Source organism: Rattus rattus, chromosome 1 (assembly GCF_011064425.1).
Source record: "Rattus rattus isolate New Zealand chromosome 1, Rrattus_CSIRO_v1, whole genome shotgun sequence".
In the NCBI taxonomy this organism is placed as follows: domain Eukaryota; kingdom Metazoa; phylum Chordata; class Mammalia; order Rodentia; family Muridae; genus Rattus; species Rattus rattus.
In genome coordinates this window covers 180,875,521-180,893,814 of record NC_046154.1, presented here as the reverse complement: position 1 = coordinate 180,893,814, position 18,294 = coordinate 180,875,521, and positions in this window count along the sequence as shown.

Below are 18,294 nucleotides of genomic sequence, written 5' to 3'. Positions count from 1 at the left end.
AATGGAGGAAGAGGAAACATTACACTTTTACTAGCGTAACCTTCATGCTGCTTTCAAGCTATCACCAATGAGTTACCCTTAAGACGTTATTATGTCTCACATAAAATATGCTATTAATACTCTTCATGACAAGCTCTTTCTTGAAGAAGAGTTAAACACTGAGGAGTTTGTATACCCATTAAGCAGATGTGTCTTTATTTGTCAATTATATATCATTAACAAATGATGGAGAACAGCACAAAATGTTACCATCCCTTAGTTATTAAAAGCAGAAAGAAATACAAAACATGGAGTGTACTACTTAAGTAGAAAACAACAGAGCAGCAGCCATAGTGTTATCCCTAAAAGACACTGACAAAGTTATGCTTTTATAAAGTCTGGTCCACTGATAAGAAGATATTGTATAAGTAACTGAAAGGCGACTTTATTTTGATTTTATACATTGATCTGGTTTTTAATTCAGATGCTCTCCTCTGCTAATACAACAGTCAGAAGATCATATTCTACATGCATAGTATAAAGATACATGCAATTTTTACGAATGAACATGGTTTTTTACAACAGTTATCTACAAAATAGTCAACATTGAAGTCAAATTTATTAGCAGAGTTTGCCCAAAGTAACAATATTTCTGACAAGGGCTAATGTTCAGATATTTCTTCAGCTAAGTAAATGAAATATTGTGTGTAAAATGTTGACATGGGTTTTACCCTAAATACTTTTTTCCCCAGAATTATTCCATACTTGAAAATAAGGCCAATAATGACCTCTTGACTTTCCAGTGATATAATAGGACACTTGTCTAAGGATTATAAGAGGGTCCGAAACAACACATCCTTGAACTATTCATTGATGAGGAAGAGACTGATGTAAAATTATAAAACAAGCTAAGTATGCTATAAACAACTTTATTTCAGGAGCAAACCAAATCATTGTGATGGTAGATGATGGCTAATGTATCCTCCTCCTCCTCCTCCTCCTCCTCCTCCTCCTCCTCCTCCTCCTCCTCCTCCTCTTCCTTTCCTCCTCCTCCTTCTTCTTCTCTCTCTCCCTCCCCCCCCCTCTCTCTCTGTGGGGTGTGTGTGTGGTGTGGTGTGGTGTGTGTGTGTGTGTGTGTGTGTGTGTGTGTGTATGTGTGTGTGTGAGCACTTGTGGATGTGTGAAGAAAGTTGAGCCCAAAAAGAAAATGCATACTTACAGTACTATGATTGGCACTTGCTTTGGAATCGTTAGACAGTGGAGGTCTTCCTGGTACAAAGCACTCACTAGAGGTAGCCTAGAGGTTCTATCGCGCCTCGTTCTATCTGTGCTCTGTGCCTGGGTCAATGGCAGAGCTGTGAACAAGGACTCCCTGTGCTCCCTCCAGTCCACAGTGAATTGACCTCGCTCTGAGCCGAAGTGAATCTTCACTCTCTTACATTATGTCACATCTTGTTCACAATCATACAGAAGTAATTAATACCTTATCTTTCATATTTATATTGGCATTTGAAAATCAACAGTTATTAAACCAGGAGTGACAAAAATGAATATTTCTCCCAAGTAAATGAATATTGTTTAAGCTGTGCTTCCATTGGTACCAAAAGCTGAAAAGTGTTAAAAGCACTTTGACAAAAACAAAAAAACAAAAACAAAAACAAAAAAACAAAAAACCTACATATGTAGGCTATCAGCAGGAAATATATGCACAGATTGTTGGTACAGTTCAATTTTAAAGTATAGAACTGAGCTCTATTGATATTATGAAGTTTGACAAGTACCTTTCAAGACTATTTGATCTGCTCTTTGCATGCATACAATGGAGAGTGGAGCCAGGCATCCATTCACAGCATTTATATTAAAACCTCAAATGTCTTCAACATCCAGGACATTGGAAGGCAAGGAGAAGGAAGAACAAAGTGTGGATGCTTCAGTGCTTCTTAGAAGGGTCACAAAATACTCACAGGAGGAAAGTGTGGAGGACAAACTGAAGTGAAAGGCCACCCTGAGACTGCCCCATACAACCACCCGTATACAACCACCAAACCCAGACGCTATTGCTGATGCCAAGATTTGCATGCTGACAGGGACCTGCTATAGCTGTTTCCTGAGAGGATCTGCCAAACAAAGCCTGACAAAATATAGAAGAGAAAAGAAAATATTGCTCCCATTAGTAGTGTCGGGAGATAGGGAGGGATTGGGGAGATGCATGATGCAGATGCTAAAACAGCCAAGGATGCTAAAACAGAACAAGTCCAGAGGGTAATGCACAACATGGAACCAGGCACTGAATCCAGGGCTTTTGTTTAATGACTGTATTACAGCTGCTCTTGCCATAGGAAAATAAGTTTGTTTCCTAAAACTTCCCACTAGTACAAAGGATGTCACGATTTTCTCATCATGTAAACCAGGTATATTTTTAAATGTGTTCCATTATAGAAAATGCTCTATGTAGAATATAGGTGTTTCTCATCAGTTACGTATCTTAAATATATAATAACAATTAAAATATACGTGGTAAAAGTACCATCCTGTTTCCAGCTTAATTCTTTTAAAACACTTACAGAATCTGCTCTGTAACCTGGTATTTACTGTTTTCTGTTATCATTAAGTTTCATTAACTCCAGCATATGTGACTTCACTAAGCTGCAGAGACGTTCAGCTTTCAGTGTTCCAACCATCCTGGACTCTGTGCTACAGCTCTGACGCTTCCTTTTAGCGACTATAGGTACTGGTTAACTGGTCTGAACCTCGGGTTTCTTCTATGGAAAAAGAAGAAAGTAATCATTCGGTTTTCTAGCATTCTTATGAAATACAGGTTTAAGGGGAAGTTTTTTTTTTCTTAAAAAATATTTTATACAGACATTTTATAATCTCTGTACTAGTCACTTCCTCTTCACGTTTTAACAATTAAATTGGCTTACTTGATTTTTTTTTATCAGAAGCATCTGTGCCGGTATGAGCCAGTTTTCCCTGGGGGCTGTGTTAAAAAGAACAGCAGACCTCAAGTTCTAAGTCTGGGATTACACACGGGTGACTGTGAGCCAATTTGTCACCACTTACATGGTAATCTGAGAAGAAATAATACACACACTGGTTAGCTTGTTAAAATGAGTCGGTTCTTCTGACTTTACAGAAACACCCATCTCAGTTAAGGGAAAAAATAATAAAATATGTAGGTTGTTTTTGTCCAGACAAAAGAGAGGAGATGAGAACTAATCCTAGCCTGTCACATGGGAGGCATAAACACCAGTGTGTGGGTCTTCGGACCCTCAGGATGTGGCTGAGAAAACTACATAGGACAAAGCAGAACTGTCTACAGAAGAATGTACAAAAATCCACCCCTAGTTGTGGACAACAAATAGTTCAGCTGAATTCCGAAGGCTGTGCAGGGTTGCTGTGCCTGTTACCCGGTGAGCGCCTGGCATCTGCAGTTCTGGCCTGCCCTAAATCTGCTCGTGTTTATAGAAAGTGTGTCTAGAACCTGGAATGGATGTGGCTTGGCTCACAATGTCATTTAATTCCTAGAGGTTAAGTGTCAGGGCTTGTGAAATATCCCGAGAGGTTTTCAGCAAGGGAGAAAGAGCTATCTTGAAATGCTGTAGGCAAAGAGAAGGAGCTAAGAGTCCATTTCAGCTAAAAGACCTACGCTGGCTGTGTCCTTTCGGTTCCCCATAAAAGGCTAGAAAGACACTCCTAAGCTTTGTAGGACTTATATAGCCAGGGTGTATAATGAGTCATCCAGCTTCAATGGGTGTTTCCATTAAAAATAGCTTTTAATTAATTAAACTCGGTGTTTGAATAGCTGACTGGGTGGGTGTTGGCCAGGTACTTGTGACCTAAATAAAAGGCCAAATGTTTTCACTAAGCAGCCATGGCTGTTATTAACTCTAATGGGTAGGTGACAAATCCGTGGAAGGCTGTTGCTAGTTGACATTGCACAACCGCAGGGAAAGTTTGGAAAGCTGGGAAAACTCGTATTTTAATAAAATTTCTTAAAAAAAATATGTCTGTGTAAACGACTCCAAAGCACATTCATCTGTAGTTAATAATACTGTAGAATTATTCTGCTCATTATACAAGGTGCCATGTATTTAACATCATATTTTGTCCCGGTTGGTGACAAAGGAAGACAACACTATCCTAATATTATCCTTGAATTGAAAGTGAGCTATTGATTTACTGGCTAATGTCTCAAAACCAGAATAAACCTAAAACTCAAGGGGATTTGAGAATTGGCCATGAGAAACAGATACTCACTGTGTCCAGTTTTTCACTGTATGAAGGTAGACCATGGGGCCCGGGCATGAGAGCTCTTGTTCAGCTGTTCGACTTGTATGGAACAGAACCAAAACAGATTACCTTGGTTATGCTAGTGAGCGAGTGATGGCTTGAAGTCAACCGACATACAACAAACAAACAAACAAACAAACAAACAAACAAACAAAAAAACATCCCAAAACAAATCTGAAGTCTGTAGACTGAAGGGAGATCATATTCACATAAAGATTCATGTTTCTGCTACGAATTCTGAAACCAGAAGGGAATAAATTCATTTGTAAATTTCCCATAGTTTTGATGTTGGTCACTATTCTCTTGTAATTTAAAAGAAAAACAACATCAGGAAACCAGGAGGCACTAGAGTTGTTTTTGCAAAATAAACCAAGTTTTGTCTCTCCAAAACATGTGGCATACTTAACAGTATAAAAGTATTCCCATTCTAAAGTGTTAGACTAACTTTCAGGTCAATAACATTTAATGAACAAAGAATATATGTGGAAAGAAGTATGATTCCATGTTCCTAGATGTTATTTTGGTAGGTTCTTTGGATTTTGCTGTGCTAGGGATTATGCATGGTAGGGAAGCGCTGTACCATTAAGTTATAGCCTAAGCTTTGTGTTCCGTGTAGTAGAGGTAGTCTCAGTTATCCGTTACCCAGAGAAACTCCTAGATGGCCTCAAAATTGCCAGCCTGGAATTCACAATCCTCCTTCCTTCATCTATGAGTTCTGGGATTACAGATATGCACTACTATACCTGGTGTAATTCTTTATCTAGTTCATTGGGAGTTGTAGTTCTTGCAGAGAATTGATAGCTGGGCTTTACATCAGATTCAGAAAGAAAATCATAACACCGGTTACTTCTGTCTGTACATCAGAGAAAGGGTTCAAACTCGCTTTCAATTCAGAGCATTTGAAAGTTTTAGAAGAGATTTCTATCTGTTCTATTTAAACCCCTGAGCTTTATTCAAATGGTGCCCGAAAACATAAAGCTTACTGTCTGATTTTCTCTTTTGAAAAGCATTGTTAGTTGGAATTTAAAGTAAAATATACTTGAATTTAAATCAGTATGCAAAGGAAAATGTTAATGATTTTAACAATAATGATTTTTGCAAGGGGTAAAAGTGGTTAACCTATTAGTAATAAAAAGATACAAACAGAATGGTAGTTCATTTGGTTGATGACGATTGTTCCTCCCCGTATATGTTTCCCTCATATTTAATAGATGAAAGGCTAGAAATTGATTTTTTTTCTGTGAGGAAAAATAAATGTTTATGGAACTTGAATAGTATGAAGGCATGGGACAAAACCTCCTATTCAAAGAAGATATGATAAAATTCCAGCTTACAAAAGGGTCAGTTCAAGTGGCAATGTGGAGGGGATTATATAGACCCTTCTTGAATTGTGTTCTTGTTAAGTTAAATTTATGATGTGGAGAAATGGGGGAAACACATCTTTTGAGCATGGAAGAAAGTCACATAATTGAGGGGTGAGATTATATAAAGTCACAGTTATTTAACAACACCAATTGTTCAATAAATCCCTATGCCCATTTTGTTCATTAATTGATACTTCCCTCCTCTAGAGTAGGTTGGAAAATTCTGCTGCTATAAAATGCATCCCGTCGTCAGTGTGGAATGAATTTAGTACTGTGCCATTTTCTTCCCTGATGTTGTGGAACCATTCTAATCTCGTGTTATGAAAGTCATAACGATAATTGTTGTAGATTGCATTATGACTCAATCTGAAATCACGTAGTAAAAACTTAATATGACTTTGTGGATAGAACCTTTAATTAAATAATGAAGGTTAAAGAAGTCGCAAGAATGGACATATAAGCAGAAAGGGCTCTGGTCCCTACAGAAAAAAAAACCAAAAATGAGATTTTCAATTCCTGTCACCACCTAGGATGCATATGAAATTTTTTATGGGTACAAAACATTAATATGTCTATAATCTAGGAAGAAATTAATTAATTTCTGATTTTCTAACTCCTAAAATGGCAGAAATGTAAAGTTTGGCAGGTTCACCTAGCCTGTCTATGTCTTATGAAAGGCCAAACAGAGTAACAGGTTCACCAAATACCAACAACCTTGGCTATTTGTTCCCTAAGAAAAAAACAAAAACCTGTCAGTTATCTTCAATTTCTGTTTGTTTTGTAATTAAAGATAGATGAATTGGCACCTAAAGCTAGAATACCCCTGAGAATGCAGATCCAGTATCCATACCTTCCTTTGATCCTCAAGATTACCAATTTTTTTTTCTTTTCTTTTTTTCAGAGCTGGGGACCGAACCCAGGGCCTTGCACTCGCTAGGCAAGCGCTCTACCACTGAGCTAAATCCCCAACCCCAAGATTACCAATTTTTTAACGAATAAATTTGCCCAACCACATCACAGGGATGCCAGAGTTGTTAATGTTATTTAAACCCAACCAAGAGGCAAAGGAAATATTATACTGTTATCACTATGGCTCAACAGAAAAACCTTCAGTGATGGGAGTGAGGGGATAGATGCAAACCTTAAGGTAGAGGTCTGAAAGCCTCTTGTGCACCTTTGTGAGTACAGATTAATGATATAATGTATATTATAGCATCAGCATTAAGTTTTGTGTGGTTGTAGTAGTGTGAGCGTAGGATAGCAGTGATCACGGATGTTCATAGTCATGCTTGCTCTTTGAGACTAAACCTATGAAGACAACGGAACCAGGACAAGTTAGAAGATCTTTAACTTCAAGTATGTCATTACCAGTTTTATTTGTTTTCTTTTTTCTTTTAAAAGACCTTTTTGAAGTAAATAGAATTGTGTTATTTCCCAGCTCCCTCTAGGTACTGCCATTGAACCCTTTCCATGTCTCCAAGTTGATAACTTCGTTTACATTTATGATATTTGTTGCCTGTTTGAGTGTGTATGTATGCATATGTGTGGGCATGTGTGTTTGCATGAGTGTATGTGTGCACAAATATATAGTAATGCAGTCTGTTGAATCCCTTTTTGTTCTTTATGTGTATATGTCTTCAAGGGTGTCCACAGTGCACTGACAACCAATATAAGAGCTCATCCATGGGAGGCACTAATTCTCCTTTTTGCAATAATAAACTGGGGAGAAGGAGGGAGAATAATAAGGAAGGAAGGGTGGAAAATAACACCAAGTTTGTATGACAAAAGCCTAAAGAAGTTATATTTTATATTTATATAAATTATACATAATACATATAATTGTGCATATAATAGGTATATAGGACAATCATTTGTGAGCATAGTATATATCTATATATAAATATTATATAACACACTTATATATATATATATATATGTATCTGATATATATATTAAGTAAAACTAAGTTGAGCCACTTGAGAGTGCTCCTACATCTATAACTAATATAAAAACAATGTAGCAGACAAGAGGAACCTCTTTCAAAGAGGTCAAAGAAATGAGTCCCAAAACAGTATAGCCTTCCAATGTCACATCTGCCTACCTGTCAGGGATTGAGATGGGGAATCCTAATGAAGAAGACACCACATACTTAGGACACACAACTCAGATGATTTGAACCAGATCTGACCTGAAGACCTCTTTTCTGTGGATGTAGCTTCCATGGTTCCAGAAAACACTATGCAAGCTGCCGAGGGAGGTAAGCAACTAAAGCATCTTCTGCAGCATGATGCCTTTGAATGGTGGCAATTACCAGCCTGTCAAGATATGCAAAAAGGTGCAAAACAGGGACACTCCGATTTTGTTGGCTAGCATCAGTTAACTAACTGAACTTAAGGGCCATGCAATGCTAGGGAAATTGTGCCTGATACTGAATATATAGCCAGCTTTCTGGCAATAGTGAAGTCCTAGACCTTAGAAAAGAATCTACTACTATCACTTTACTAGGCCAGAATAAAGCTCACTACATTCTGAATATTATCTGCATATGCACAGATAAGTGTAGCTACTAACTTTCATCCAAAAAAAAAAAAAAACCCTCTTTACAGTAAATGGATACTATCACAAAAATCAAACAAACAAACAAAAAAAAAAAACCCACCTCACCTGAACATAATGTGCAGATCAATAGCTCATAGTAATCACATCCTCAATGGACACATCTACATCATAGTTCCTTCACTGATGGCTCTGGGAAAGGAAGGCATGGAAATATTGTGTGAACCAGAATACCAAGAAGTCTGCTGGGAAACAGTCTCCTTAGAAATGGCTGCATGTGCAAGACTAGAACAATAACAGTATCAGTAAACATATTACCATAGAAAATTTGTGGGATTCTATTCCTAAACTACAACAACAACAAAACTACAGGCAATGATTTGCATTTTTATATTACTCTAAGTGTTGTCTGTAATCTGGACTATTCACTCTCTGTAGTTAATAAAGAGAGCAAATAGGGCACATAGGTATCCTGATAATAGAACTCTTTAATCCATGAGTTGATAGATTCCTATTGAAAGCAATGGGCTATCATATAAAGAATCCAGTGGGTTAGACTTCAATTTAGAAACAAAGTTTCATTGCACATTAGCATCATAAAAGTCATGGACTTGTAATCCAGCAACAGGACTGCTTTAGGAAGATATCACATTCGAAGACCTTCTATTTGATCTGGCTGGGATGCAGACATGCTCTGGATTCCAGTGTGATCTGTGTGGAATACAAACACACCCCAGTATACATCTTTAATCCTAAGCAATGTAGTTAAGATTAGTTTGTAGAAGGAAGCAGCAGTGTTTGAAGGTAACTTCTAAGTGAGGGGCAGACAAAGTGATGAATCAGAGAAAAATTTGACAGAATGAGTCAGAGATAGGATATACCCAAGTCACAATGGAAAGAAGGAAAAAAAGAGAGGATGTAGTTTTACTAGGACAATTTTATAGAACAGGCGGCAGGTGAAGACAGAAGGAGCCAAAGAAGGAGAAGGAGCCAGAGGAATAAAACAGATTGCCAGAGTTAGTTTGAGACCAAGCGGAACAATTCAGTCAGGAGACAGCTGACAAGATCCAGCTTGAATCAGTCAGCATGAAAAGGAGTTTGGGCCAGAACACCTGAGTTGAACAAGCCAGCCAGAGTTCAAAGAGAGCAAGAAAGGGTAGGTTTATTCACCAGTAATCCACTGAAATGACAATTACATTTGGTAAATAAAAGTTACTCTTACATGGAAAAATTAAAATCTAAGACAATGGCCGCAGATGTGAAAACAAAATTGCTATAAGGAATGAGGAGACTTAACGTTTAATCTTATTATTTAGTTTAGTTATGAAAAAAATATTGATTTTTCCAATGTTTGTTCATCCAATAAGTGAAATTGATTGTTCTGTTCTTGAGTGCAGAGTAATTTGCTATAACATTTGTAATTGATCAAAGTAGGTAAACTTTAGGGCGCTTTTGTTCACTTGAGTAGAAACAAATATATATATATATATATATCATATTTATGGATTTAATTTTCAGCATTATGTTAATTAAGACTGTAGATTCTATCTTGCTCTAGAAATCATATTGTAAATAATCCTTTGAATAAATAAATATGCTATGAAACTAAAGCTTGTCAAAATGTCTACCTGAGTAGTTCATACTATTTTACCTTTTACCGTATGACAAAATACCCAAAAAGAAATCAGCTTAGTAACCCAAAAACAAATTATTTTGTTTTATGTTCTCAGAGGCCTTAATCCATGGTTGTTTTAGGCATACAATATCATGGGAATCATATGTATTGGGGGGGGGGTGTGTAGTGTGTGTGTGTGTAGATTTCTGTCCCATGCTTCTAGTTGTTGTGTTTTTTTTCCTTTTTTCATCAACTTCATATTTCGTTTATTTTGATTTTAATGGCACGTTGCTTAATTAACACATACTTGTGAATGTTACAGATCTTCTTCTAGTAAATATTTCTAATTTCATATTATAGTAATTAAAAAGCATCTTTGATGTGATTCAGTATAAATGAAAAACAACCATAAAAGTCATGAAAAACTATTATAACCACGGTATGATACAAATCCACTGATTCATTATTTGTTTTAGAAAAAAAATAAAACTCTCAAAGTTAAAGTTCGAAGTCTTACACACAGAAAATAGAGTCAACAGCAGTTTAAAGCAAAATGAGAAAAAAGAAAGGAAGAAAGTAATGGACAAGACATGCGAATGCAAAAGACAGTAATGCTGAACATTATCCCGTGAAAGGTACATAAAAGAATAAATATTAAGTAGAAAGCAAAACTTGGGGCCACAATAGTAGCAGCCATTGAAAAGAATATTAGTGTATATCCCACAGAAAAATAATTACAAAGTACTATAGCTCTAAATTATTTCATGAAATTATATTAAAGTAATTTTAATGAGCTGTATAATAAAGGAACATTATCAAAAAATACAAGGGGCTGGAAATTTAGCTCAATGGTAGAGCACGTGCCTAGCAAGCACAAGGCCCTGGGTTCAGTCCTCAGCTCTGGAAAGACAAACAAACAAACAAAAAAAAAAAACAAACAGAAAAGAATACAAGTCACCAAAGAACATCAACCCAGCACATGGCAATGAATCCAAGGACATTGATTCAGTATCTTGAATTGCTATTGCTATCGAAACAATAGGGAACTTCCTCAATGATAACACTTAAAAAATGATCGTTAAGATGAAGTTTAACATCAACATTCACTTAGGTATGTTTTCCTATCACAGGAAAATGATCCAAGCAAACAGACACTCTATAAGTCTTAAATGAGACAGGCTACTTGGTTGAGTCTCTTCAGCACTTCAAAATATGCTAAAGTCATGACCATTTTCACCTGCCACGAGAGTCAGACAAGACAAACAATAAAAAGACAGTGATAGGAAATAAAGTAAGAAAATATTATTTGAGTAGAGAGCCTGTGATGGAGAAACTAACTGGTCTGGGTTTACTGGAATAAAGCAACATAATTGAATATACCAAAAGCAAAAGACTAATTACAATAAGGACAAAAAACATGGCAGTCCAAAAGGATGATGCACTCTACAGAGACTAATTCAATGCCTTTTGCATAAGCTCCAACTTATGGGGAAGCAGAACTAACCACAGAGAAACCTTCAGAGTAAGTCAACCTTCAGAGTAAGTGTCCCATGCATACCTCCCCTTAGGGTAAGGTGTGAGATTAGATTTGTGCCATCAGAAAGAAATCATGAAAGTGGCCATCACAATTTGTAATCAATTTAAGAATATTTAGCCTTCATTTCTCTCTGTGACAAATAAAAGTCCAAGACAAGTTCCACACAACTTTTTCCAGGTCTAGAATTCACTGGGTCAGTGACTTATGGTGATGTTAAAATACTGTCTGGTATTAACAAGAGTTCCCAGCTGTATTGCCACTGTCCATACAGGTGTCTCCACCTAGAGTACAGAGTCGGAACTGTTCGCTTTCCCCCCTCTTACCCGTCAGGTTAGATGTAAGTTCACTTTCTGCAACTCCTCTGTTTGTTATGCTTACTTTGTACCCAGTGAAAGCAATGAAAGAAAGCTCTGGAAAGAGGAGCAAGCAAGGTTATGGAAACAGAGAACAAAGCAGTTTCAAAAGTGAGAAGAAGCCCAAAAGACGGTTGTAAATGTCTACGAAAAACTCAGGCTGGTCTCTCAGTGGTTCAGAGAAGTTGGATATTGGAACTACTGATCATGGTCAATATACTCTGTATTTATCATATTGTATGTAAAGAAAAATTTCTCATATTTTAAAGAAATCCCTTATTGTATTCTATATATTTTATAGTATTTTTTCAATTTAAAGTAAAATTCAAATTAACTTGTAAAATTGTTTCCACAAGGGAAACCTCATAATTCTCTAATTTGGATGAATATGTGGAGGAGTTTCCAAATGTTTTTAATTTAACTGAATAAATAGCCTTCCTTTAAACAAACAAACAAACAAACAAACAAACAAACTGCAATGCAGTACCTACAGAGTGCATTTAAGTTTGCACAGTAAGAATTCTGAGGTAAAGAGTCTATTTACTTAAGATGTGTCACGTGGACAGAGAGAAAAGCATGGCTAATATAGTGACAGGGGATGTAAATGCAATGTAAACCTTAATCACCTTATTGTTTTACTCAGTGTATTTTCAAGATAAACGTGTTAGCATGTCCTTTATTGGAATAGTATTTTTCTGTAGGATAATCAGACAAAATATTTCTGACTTGAATTAAGTCTTGTATTTTTTGGTATGACAAGAATTAACTAACTGTCTTTGGCAATGGAAAAAATATTATTCCCTTTTAATATTCTAAGAAGAATACTTACTTACCCATAGCCTTTGTCTTTTCATTTTAAAAAGTGCTCACATCGTATACAGGATCATCTTATGCATTTTTAATGCTTTTCTGGTTTATGTGTAATAGAATTAATCTGGCAGCATATCTCTCATAGATGCCCAATAATGAATTGTAGATTCACATTTATGTTAGCCTCAGTCCTCTGACGTTGGTTTCATTGGCTGTCTCTAGGCTATACTGTTCACTCTTGCCTCCATTTCTGACACCTTGATACCTCATAGTTGCTCTGTTCAAAATGATTCACCAAATGGAGGGGACTTAGAGGTGCTGTCAGCATAACTTACACCCACTTTATTCTTAATGGCAACTTACAAAATGTCATCTGCAATTTAAAACAATACTCAAGACTCATTGCAAGGAAGTTCTCTCCTATCATCTCCTTTTTCACGTGGTTAAGAATCATCTCGAAATATTTCTTCCATGGGAGTCACGCTTTATAGAGAATGAAATCTCCTTTTTGAGATATAAGGGAAAATGGCAGTTATGTAATGATAGGGTTGTTTGAAATTACATTCTCATTTTATTATCAATATTTGCAAAATGCAGCATTGCTTCTTCTGGTAATTTAATGAAACAGGACAAAGCAGACCCTTACTTTTATACACAAATGGCAAACATAGACAAAACTGTAAGTGATTGAATTAAAAATCAGTCAGCTATTGCTACAGAAATATTGCATTATAACTGACTCCAAAATGAAACTGTTTAAAACCAATCGGTGAAACCATCTCACGTGACTATGAATTAATTCAGCTAAGCCTAGCTTAAGTACAGAAGTCTCTGATTTATATTGTAACGTTCATGTCAGGTGTGATTGCTTTCACGAAGTGTTCCTTTTGGTGTTGGGTTCATAAAAGTTATTCTTAAGGCAATGGAAGGGAAATAAAAAAAGCAGGCCTAATGTTTCAAATGCATACAAAATAAATTTTCCTGCTGCTTGCTAATATCCTGTTGGTTAAAGTTATGTTCCATAATGGAGGCCATTTTTAAATAGCAAAGGATACATTTCCTCTAGGAGTCATCAGGGAATACTTGCTAAATAATAATGTAATCATAAGGTTCATTTTATGAATATTTGTGAAAAAAGTTCGGTACGTATAAATAAAAGCAAGGGGGTTTGAAACTTATGGAGACTAGAAAGAAGAGGGTGATAGGATATGGTGACAGGAAAGATAAGGGTCCACTCTGCCACACCAGACTGAGGCACAGACTTTGTTCCAAGTACAAGCAAAGACTTTCAACATCTTATGAGTGGAGAACAACAAGAATGCGATTACACTTTACAAACCAATCCTGTCTACTGTGGGATGTATTGGAAGGGATCGTGGACAGTTAGAGATGAGTACGTGGGTGGCCGTGGTTGCAGTTCAGGAGCAAGGCGTCGATCTGATGGATGGTGATAACAAAGGAAGGCAAAGCATGTGGAAATGGCTCACAGTTTAACGACAGACCTGTACTTCCATGGTTAGTCCAGAAGTGCTTGGAGACGGAAGACAGAAACAAGCAGATGAAAGCATCCAGGTTCTTTGATTTTAAGCAACTCAACAAATTGTGATTCTAATAAATGAAATAAAACACAAGAGGAAGAGGCTATGGCTAGTAAGTAGTTTGGAGGATCCTAAAGGTTTCCTGTGGACAGGATGCTGCCCCACTGAAGCCAAAAAAAATCCCGCTATTCAAATGATTACAAGTTCAGTTGTAGACATCATAGATTCAAATTTTAAGGTGAAAGGGACAAAAGGGTATTTAAACCCAGGGCTCATGTAGGTGAGTTGAAAACAGATAACAGAATCAAGAATTAAGTAATATAAACTATCACGCCTTTGTTCCCAGCAACAAGAAACAAATAAAAAACAATATAAAGATTTATACTTTTTAAAAATCAAACCTGCTTTTAGTAAACAGTAACTGAAATGAACCTCAGTGTGATAGATTACAGATGCTGTGGAAATACCCACATGCTTCATAAGATGTTAATATTTCAAATAAAACATTGATTTTATTGGATATATTCTTTATTTGCATTTTAAATGTTATCCCCTCTTCTGGTTTCACCTCTGGCAACCTCCTATCCCATCTCCCCTCCCCCTGCTTCTATGAGTGTGATCTCCCACTCACCACCCATTCTCTCTCTCCTCCTTGCCTTGGCATCCCCTACATTGGGACACTGAGCCTTCATAGGACCAAGGACCTCAGCTCCCATTGATGCCTGACAGGCCCATCCTCTGCTACATATGTGGCTGAAGCCATGGTTGCTCCATGTGTACTCTTTGGTTGGTGGTTTAGTCCCTGGGAGCTCTGGGGTATCTGGTTGTTGTTCTTCCTATGGAGTTGCAAACCCCTTCAGCTCTTTCAGTCCTTTCTCTTCTACATTGGGGACCCACTTCTCAGTCCAATGGATGTCTGCGAGCATCCACTTCTATATTTGTCAGACTCTGGCAAAGCCGCCCAGGTGACAGCTATGTCAGGCTCCTGACAGCATGCACTTCTTGGCATCTGCAATAATGTCTGGGTTTGGTGAATGTATATGGGCTGGATCCCCAAGTGGGGCAGTCTCTGAATGGCCTTTCCTTCAGTCTCTGATCCACATTTTGTCTCTATATTTCCTCCTGTGAGTAATTTGTTCCCCCTTCTAAGAAGGACTGAAGCACCCTCACTTTGGTCTTCCTTCTTCTTGAGCTTCATGTGGTCTGTGAAATGCATCATAGGTTTTCTGAGCTTTCATGCTGATATCCACTTATCATACTGTGTTTGTGTGTGCGTGTGTGTGTGTGTGTGTGTGTGTGTGTGTGTGTGTGTGAGAGAGAGAGAGAGAGAGAGAGAGAGAGATTGAAGGATGATATTTTCCAACCATTTGTTTGCCTAAGAATTTCATGAAGTCATTGTTTTAATAGCTGAGTAGTACTCCACTGTGTAGATATACCATTTTTTCTGTATCCATTCCTCTGTTGAAGGACATCTGGGTTCTTTCCAGCTTCTGGCTATTATAAATAAGGTTGCTATAATTTTAGTGGAGCAGGAATCCTTGTTATATGTTGGAGCATCTTCTGGGTATATGCCCAGGAGTGGTATAGCTGGGTCCTCAGGTAGTGCTATGTCTAATTTTCTGAGGAACTGCCAGGCTGATTTCCAGAGTGTTTGTACCAGCCTGCAATCCAACTAACAATGTAAGAGTGTTCCTCTTTCTCCACATCCTCTCCAGCATTTGAGTTTTTGATCTTAGCCATTCTGACTGGTGTGAGGTTGAATCTCAGGGTTGTTTTGATTTCCATTTCCCTGGTGACTAAGAATGTTGAACATTTCCACATTCTCTCCAGCACCTGAGTTTTTGATCTTAGCCATTCTGACCGGTGTCAGGAAGAATCTCAGGGTTGTTTTGATTTGCATTTCCCTGATGACTAAGGATGTTGAACATTTCTTTAGGTGCTTTGTGACCATTCGATATTCCTCAGATGAGAATTCTTTATTTAGTTCTGAATTCCAAATTTTAATAGGGTTATTTGATTCTCTGCCATCTAACTTCTTGATTTCTTTGTGTATATTGGATATTAGCCCTCTATTCGATGTAGGATTGGTTAAGATCTTTTCCCAATCTATTGGTTGCCATTTTGCTTTCTATTAATAGTGTCCTTGGCCTTATGAAGCTTTGCAATTTTATGAGGTCCCTCTTGTTGATTCTTGATCTAAGAACATAAGCCATTGGCATCCTGTTCAGGAAATTTTCCCCTGTGTCCATGTGTTTGAGACTCTTCCCCACTTTCTCTTCTGTTAGTTTCAGTGTATCTATTGGTTCTCAACCAATGGGTTGAAGAACCCTTTTACAAGGATTGCCTAAGATCCGAAAACACTGATATTTATGATAAGATTTAAACCAATTGCAAAATTACAGTCATATTACTTATTGGGGCTATGGACTTATAGATGTCTACTTTCTTAAATACAAGAAATAAGATAATAAATGAATCCAGCAGTATCACAATGTGGTTTTATTAAATCACAGCCTTTAGTAAATGTGCTAACTCATTGGCATGCAGATCATAAACAATGAAGGGGTTATAATTACAGTTTTATTGGTAAAATTTTCCTCGGCTATAGCAATCTATGTTATCAACTCTTCCAAGTTAATCATCTATAGGGATAGAAGAACAGAAACTGGAAGAACCATCAAAAATGAGCTGGGAATTTGTAGAGATTATGGACAAAGCCTGTTTATGCTTACAGTGGGAAATTGACCATTTGGTTTCCATTTATCTAAACCTCTAAGGTCTACACAATACACATTTAGTGTATAAGATAGTGTCTACAAGTTTGGGTGTGTGCATGCACATATCTATCATTATGCCATGAAAATGTTCTTTAATTCAGCAGAAAAATCAATTAGGCTTACAGAAATCTAACATACTGTTTGTTCAGATGAATCACAGCCACAGCTCAAGACCCGAGATGCATTTAGAGAAATAAAACTAAAGTCACAATTACCTGAGCACTGAGCTGATAAAGGCATATGGCTCCAGGATGATCTCCCTCAGTGCCTTTTTCGAAACTTATTGCCTTAGTCATAGAAGGACAGAATGATTGGGAAGGGCTGAGAAAGGCCCCAACTCTAAAAGCTCACGTAAAATGAGAAAGATGAAAAATTTATGGGCATTTCAGAGATTACAGTTCAAAAGAATGACAAATTTGACATGGAGAAAAAAATGAGAAATAGCTAAAAATTCGTAATCTAGTTCGTCGTAGTATGTAAGTTTTAAGCAATTATGAGTTGTAACCTTTCTGATGAAATACAGAGTCCTCTCCATCCAAAGCCTGCAGTTTATCAGGAATAGTACAACAGCCAGGGGAACCTAGAGAAAGCGAAAAGCAATGGGATTACCTTACGTTTCTATTATGCAAAGGTTTGATAGGATTGGACCATAAAAGAGAGTCTTCCAAATGAGCAAGAATATCACAAAGGGATGCAGAGTCATCAAAGTAAGGTACCAAGCTGAAGCTAGTAGAAAAGTCAGACTGTGTGCACTTATGTTGGTACAGAAATCTTAGCAAGCCTAGGATGGAGATCAATGATGTGACTAGGTCTCCAGAGGTGCAGACAGAGCAGGCGTGGACCTGCAGGGCTACTGTCCATCTAGTGGTTTCAGGCTCTCTGCTCTCCGAAATGAACAATTAGCACCTAATTGTTTTAAAAGTGTTAATTATTTAACTGCCTTTGTAGATTATTTTGAGCAACTGGCTAATAAATGTGGAACAAATGACTGTCCAAACGTAGACGTCCATCTACTGTACAGTCCTTGACATCCATCGGAACCTTGTCAACACCATGGCCTCAAACTGGAAGGCCAACAAAGGATGGGTGTCATAGAAGCACATAAGCTACTTAGTACTCTGTAAAGCAGTGTTCCAGACAGGCATGATTTTAGAATAGAAATTATTCGCATATCTTCATAGGAAGTTGCCTAAATTTCTGTGTGAAATGTATCCCTTAGTTAAATTTAAGTGTGTGTGCGTGGGGGGGGTATTATATTTACACAAAGGTACACAGGTGTCTATACATGTATGTATTCATGAAGGTCAGAAATTTGACAGTGGCTCTGTCTGAAATTGTTCCTTTCAGGAGACAGACAATCAGGGAGCCTGATAGGCTAGCTTGCTTAGGCCAGCTGAACAGTCTCATTGAGCATTTCTCATGTTCCTTCTCTTTACTTCCCCACGTCTTGGTTTAGCAGAAGCCCATTGCAA